Raw genomic sequence first — 6908 nt, 5'->3', positions numbered from 1 at the left:
TCTCCGTGGACATGTATGTACGCCAACTCTCCGAGTCGATGGCGTACGCCGGATCGGCGAGGAGGTCCGCCGGCAGATATCGCCTCCTGCGCCGGATCTCCTTGGTCCGCTCGTGCCCGCGCGCAGTACCTGGAGGGACGGGCACCCGGCTGCAGCCCGAGCCGCCACCGCCGTGCACCGCACGCCGGACCAGGGCGTCGCACGGCACCCATTTGCCGTGCATGAGCCTCCCCACCGTGACGGGAGCGGCACCTTCTTGCTCGCGCTGCCGGGAGGCCTCGAAGTCGTTCTTCTTCCCCATGGCGCAGCCGCGGCTGTGGCGCGAGTGAGCCGTGGGCGAAGGAGCAACGCGGCCGCTAGACTTTTAAGGGCGGTCGCGCACGGATACGATGCCATTGAAGGCGCCGCAGAGCCCAGCCGCCGCCCGCCGCGTGCACGCGCGAACAGAAGCCGCGGCATTCATGGCGAAGGCCGCGGCGCGACGCGGAGCGCTGACCGCGGAAGCGATGGCCGCGATTCCCTCCATGCGTACTCGCGCCGTGCGGGCCGGTGGAGACCGTAGCGGACACTTTGCGCGTCCGCGCATAGCTGTCCGCCGAGACGCAAACCTGGCGCATATGGACCAGGTTTGCATCTCCACCGGATGCGCCCGATCACTTGCGTCGTCTCGCCGAAGAGAGCGCGCGGCACGCATTTACGACCAAAGCGGACGTGAGCGACCGTTTGCGTCGCGCCGCTGGAGATGCCCTTAAAAAAAATTCGCCGAGCGCTACCATGTGGCTGGCCTTGTGCGAGGATGGCCGTGATTCATGGTCACATCGGCAGCAGTGTCCGTGAGCAGCCCGACAAATCTAGGGATAGGGTATTAAATCGGGGCAGTGGACAACTGTCAGCTGGGCTGGACGCCACCATCTCATCAAGCTAGACAGGGTCGATGGAATCGCTCCACTTGGCGAGCAACACACGTCCCAAGTACCATTGGTTGCCTCCCTGCAGCCAATGGGGTTCAGGGTGGCGACACAGCAAGGACCAGCTGCAGCCTGCAGGTCGCCTCTCCATCACGATCACCCGGACCCGGCGGCCGTCTCTCTCTCTCTGGTCCATGGATCTGCTTCCGCAAATAGCAACAATTTGGTCCAGTTTAAAGAGCAAAACGAGCTCTTTGGCCAACAGCCGGACCTACCCGTACGAGAAGCCAATACAATAGCAATATACTCCACGATCAGATCTTGGAGGGAGCCGGGTACAAGAGACGCTCTGGCCTAGTACCGGCCTCAGGATTTTCGGTACACTTGTAAAATAAAATGGGGAAATCATCGCTCGCACAACGGCTCATGCCGCGGCCTGTTCACTTCCAAATCAATGCTATCCGCCAATCCGTACAGCTCTTCACCCAAACCTAATCGTTTGCTGCATACTAATTTCTTAGTATTACTTGTGGACCTGTTTATACTGTTGGTAATGATTATTAATATATCAGCGGAAATTTTGTAAAGAGGAAGCTAGTCATTCGATGTATATCACTCGTTGTCCATACATCATGATTGTTGCAATACCAAACAGTTTATGGATGGGTTCAACGAAAAATCAGACATACATCTTGCAGAACCGTATATGGATCGAATAATATTGCAAACATAGAGATGTGTAACACATCCATGTTGGTTCGGAAATGCCACACAACAGCATTGTCGACACTGTTGTCATGATCACCCATGGTGATGAAGAGCGCGTAGTCATGCCAGGGTCCGGAGTCCAAGTAGACGAACAATCAATGACGATGTAGTCAAACGCAGGTCCAAGCCAACGAAGTATGGGCCCCATGTGACAAACTCTATGACAGGCCCTATCTCGCTATAAAAATAAATCTCGGTAGGGTTTTAGATTTCTTCGCAATTTCACGAAAATTCATTCGAAATATTCCGTTATCTTTGATACAACATACAACAAACAAACAAAATCCACAATTGTACAACACATTTATTGTGTTGTGGTGGTTGGCCACTCTTATTTAGGTCAACATGTCATGGGTTCAGCTCCGAAACCATCTTTTTTTCTCATAAATCGGTTATAACAGAAAAATTTGCTAAAAGTATAGCAATGCTAATTTTCAAGCACATGTCTCCTTGGACGGGAAAGATGGACATACCATCACACAAACATGGAAGATATGAACAAATGATATGAGTATGCACCTTTTATCCATCAGATAAATTTATTACTTTTTCACACTCAAACAAATTTCATCAATTTAGGGCCCTAATGTGCCATGCACGGTTGTACAGGCTCCACTTGCACCGGGGATACTCCCAAAAAATCTTATCCTCCATCTCTCGTATAGGATCTCTGGCGACGGAGGAGGAGTGTCCATAAACCACTCTTTGTCCCACTCACCTAGTGGCAGGGGCGTAGCTTAGTGTAAGCCAGGGGAGCCACCCCCCCAGCTTTTTAGCAAACTATGAAGGGATCCTATTTTGGAGCAGCTTGGAAGAAAAAAAATTAGAGTTTTGCCCCCCAAATCCTCATATTTTGCATTTCGCCCCCTGCACTTTCTCCCAAGCTGCCGGCCGGTCCGACCTGTTGTTCGACAGCACCGAGTGCTGCACCGGCCAGCCCGATGGCACGCCCAGCACACCGGCTTCTTCGACAAAATGCTGAGCTGGACAAGTTGTCAACGGTCTGCAACGGCTGGATTTCAAGTGGACCTATAAATAACCCTTCTCCTACCTTAGAACGGTTAGGCACTACACTACAACTGTTCTTGAGCTTTCTCTCATACTCCATTGGTAGAAACACCAAAAGCCTCAGATCTCCCTCCTCCTCCACCCAAACTCAAATCCCTCCGGGGAAAAGCTAGAGGAGGTCTCAATCTGTAGTTCCACCAAGCCAAATCATGTTCCCCCTTGTATTCATCAAGATACATGCTCTCTAGGGTTTCTTGGAAACCCTAGGTGGTCAAAAGCGTCCGGAAGCATCCGGGTTGTGGATTTTCTCCTAACAAGATTGTGAAGGTTTGGAGGCTGCCTCAAAATCTACCACAAGTGAAAAAGAGCTATTCCTTCGTGGGATAGGCTCAGGAGAAGAAGGTGAGCCTTCGTGGCGCTGGGAAATCCTTCGTGGGAATCCCACCTCTCCAAACGTGACGTACCTTCTTGCAAAGGAAGGGAGCACAGGAATAAACCTTCGTCTCCGCGTGCTATCGGTTATCTCTAACCGAACTCTTTACTTGTGATATATCTTCCTGTGAGAGCCTTCGTGCTCGAGTTACTTGTATCATCATATAGGGTGCCTCACCTAGTTTGCATTAGGCTCACCTTTATATTCCGTAAAGCCTAACTTGCAAAGAAATAATTAAAACTTGTAGTAACCTATTCACCCCCCTCTAGGTTTACCATCTCTGAACTTTCAGCGTGCTAAGCAAGCTCATGGAGAATATGCTGCAGCTATGGGACCAATTATATCCTTCCAAATGTTCTTTTCTATTTGGTGACTGATGCCAAATTATTGTAAAAGAAGAAGTGAGGTCGGATTTAGATGATCCATCATTGGTCTTTGAGGAGAAGTATTTGTGGATAACAACACCTGATGGCCGCATGATCGGATGGAAGTTACAGAATCTTCAAGCACAGCTCACAAAACGCATACTTGTGTGGGCGATGGTAATCTTGCACAAGTTGGATGAGAAGTTTTTATTAAAGCCGTAGCTCAGATCCTCCCTATATATATTATGGAAGTGTTTAAATTGCTGTTCTCAGTTTGTGACGAACTTAACAAAGCTAGCCCATGACTTTTATTGGGGAGCTAAGGATGGAAAAAGGAAGAGTCATTGGCGTGCCTCGGAGAAGTTGCAGAAACCGAAATGTCAAGGTGGTCTTCGCTTTAGGGATTTCCGTATATTTAACCAAGAACTTCTTGCAAGACAAGCATGTCAGTTTCTTACTAAAACCTGATAGTTTGTGTGCGCTGGTTTTAAAAGCCAAATAATATCCTAATGGGAGACCGGAAGATACTATTTTTAGCGGGAATGCATCTTCAACATGGAATACAATTTCTTATGGTCTTGAACTTCTAAAGAAACGTTTGATTTGGAGAGTATGTAATGGGCATAGTATACGTATATGGAGGGATCCATGGATCCCAACACATGTATCTTATATATTGGGGTCGACCAAAGGAAGGTGCAGATTAAGGATTGTCTTAGAACTTACTGATCAATTTGGGTCATGGCGCGCGTATAGTTTTGTTGAACCAATACTTCATATTGATGGACATTGTTGAAATTATGAGATTGGACAAGATTGTCTGTTGATCAACTTGCTTGGGTATGTGAGAAGCACGACTTATTGTGAAGAGTGATTATCGTTTCACTATGGAAGTAATTTGGAGACCATCATTGAATCCACAAGCTCGACTTTTGAGGGTACAAAGAAAATCTGGGAATTAATATGGGAAAAGCAACATACCACTAAAAGTACAACATTTTGCATGAACTCTTGCTACAAATTCACTTCCTACTTGGCGGAACAAGTGTCGTCGCACTTTGGAGGTTACCTGATCAATTCCCTCTGTTTAGTATGGAGGTTGAGGAAAATTTCCACCCCTTTATTCGATGTCCGCTATTGATCCAACTATGGTCCTATATGGCAGAGGTGTGGCGTCTGATACGTCTCAAACGTATCTATAATTTATTATGTTCCATGCTAGTTTTATGACAATATCTACATATTTTATCCATACTTTATATCATTTTGATGCATTTTCCGGTACTAACCTATTAACAAGATGCCGAAGCGACAGTTCCTGTTTTCTGCTGTTTTTGGTCTCAGAAATCCTACACAGGAAATATTCTCGGAATTGGACGAAACAAAAGCCAAACCTCCTATTTTTCCGAGGGACACACGGAGCCAGAAGGGCAAGCCAGGGGGAGGCCCACGGCCTCCACACCATAGGCTGGTGCGGCCAAGAGGGGGGCGCCGCCTTATGGGGTGGGCCCCTCGGGCACCCCCTCGCGCCGCCCTTTCGCCTATATATTCCTTCCGTCGCGAAAACCCTAAAAAGATCAGTCATATTCCACGAAAAGTTACGTAGCAGCCGCCATCGCGAAGCCAAGTTCGGGGGACAGAAGTCTCTGTTCCGGCACGCCGCCGGGACGGGGAAGTACCCCCGGAATCCATCTCCATCGACTCCATCGCCATCTTCATCGTCGTTGCTGTCTCCCATGATGAGGAGGGAGTAGTTCCCCCCGAGGCTGAGGGCTCTACCGGTAGCTATGTGGTTCATCTCTCTCTCTCATGGTGTGATCTTTATGTGATCATGAGCTTTGTAATCTAGTTGAATATGTAGATGTTACTCTTGTCTATTATGCACTCTAGAGGTTACTTTAATATGAACTCCGGATTCACTCTCCACGGTGTGATGGTGACAGTGTGCGCATCGTGTGTGATTCCTTTATGACGTTGTGGAGCTTGCTTACTCCGGCTTGAGGTGTGCTTTTGCAGCCCTACACAATGAATGGTGTTTGTTATCCAACAAGAGAGTGTTTGAGAGTAGCATTTATTTATTCAATTATGTGATCATTGTTGAGAGTGTCCACTAGTGAAAGTATGATCCCTAGGCCTTGTTTCTAAGCATTGAAACACCGTTTCCAACAAGTTACGCTACATGTTCGCTTGCTGCCATTTTTATTTCAGATTGCAATTACTACTTATAATCATCCATATTACTTGTATTTCACTATCTCTTCGCCGAACTAGTGCACCTATACACCTGGCAAGTGTATTAGGTGTGTTGGGGACACAAGAGACTTCTTGTATCTTAATTGAAGGGTTGCTTGAGAGGGATATCTTTGACCTCTACATCCCTGAGTTCGATAAACCTTGGGTGATTCACTTAAGGGAAACTTGCTGGCTTGTTCTACAAACCTCTGCTCTTGGAGGCCCAACACCGTCTACAGGAATAGAAGCGTGCGTAGACATCAAGCTATTTTCTGGCGCCGTTGCCGGGGAGGTAAGGTAAAAGGTATTCACATCCTCCGACTACTAAGCTATTTCCTAGCACTGTTGCCGGTGTGTGAGTGCTCGAAGCTATTTTCTTTAGATTCTGCAATTATATCTTTTTGTTTCTTCTTTTTATTTCACTAGTTAGGCTTAATGGAAAACAACAAAAATATTAGAGATCTTTATAGTATTTATCTTGAATTAGGACATGAGGTGTTTGAAGAGAAAATTAAAAACCTATGGAACTTTATATGCATGCTAATGGCAATGTTATTAGTATGAATTCTTTGAACACCATTGTTGCTAATGCTATGGAAAATTCTAAGCTTGGGGAAGCTGGTTTTGATGAGCATGATATTTTTAGTCCCCCAAGCATGGAGGAGAAAATTTACTTTGATGAAACTTTACCTCCTATATATGATGATTACAATGATGACTATCATATTTTCAGTCCACCTACTATTGAGGAGAAAATTAATTATGATTACAATATGCCTCCTATATATGATGATTATGGTGATGAGAATAATAATGATAGCTATTTTATTGAATTTTCTCCCACTACAATTAATAGTAATGACTATGCTTATGTGGAGAGTAATAATTTTATGCATGTAGCTCATGATAAGAATGTTTCATGTGATAGTTATATTGTTGAGTTTGTTCATGACGCTACTGAAAGTTATTATGAGAGAGGGAAACATGGTTATATGCATCTTAATAATATTAAGTTTCCCCTCTTTATGTTAAGAATATTGAAGTTGCGCTTGTGTTGTTTTCCTATGCTTATGATGACCCACAAGTATAGGGGGTGTATCGTAGTATCTTCGATAAGTAAGAATGTCGATCCCAACGAGGAGCAGAAGGTGTTGACAAGCAGTTTCGATGAAGGTTTCACTGTAAATGCTCACG

The sequence above is a fragment of the Lolium rigidum genome, chromosome 3 (assembly GCF_022539505.1).
Source record: "Lolium rigidum isolate FL_2022 chromosome 3, APGP_CSIRO_Lrig_0.1, whole genome shotgun sequence".
Lineage (NCBI taxonomy): Eukaryota > Viridiplantae > Streptophyta > Magnoliopsida > Poales > Poaceae > Lolium > Lolium rigidum.
This window is presented reverse-complemented; position numbering follows the sequence as displayed.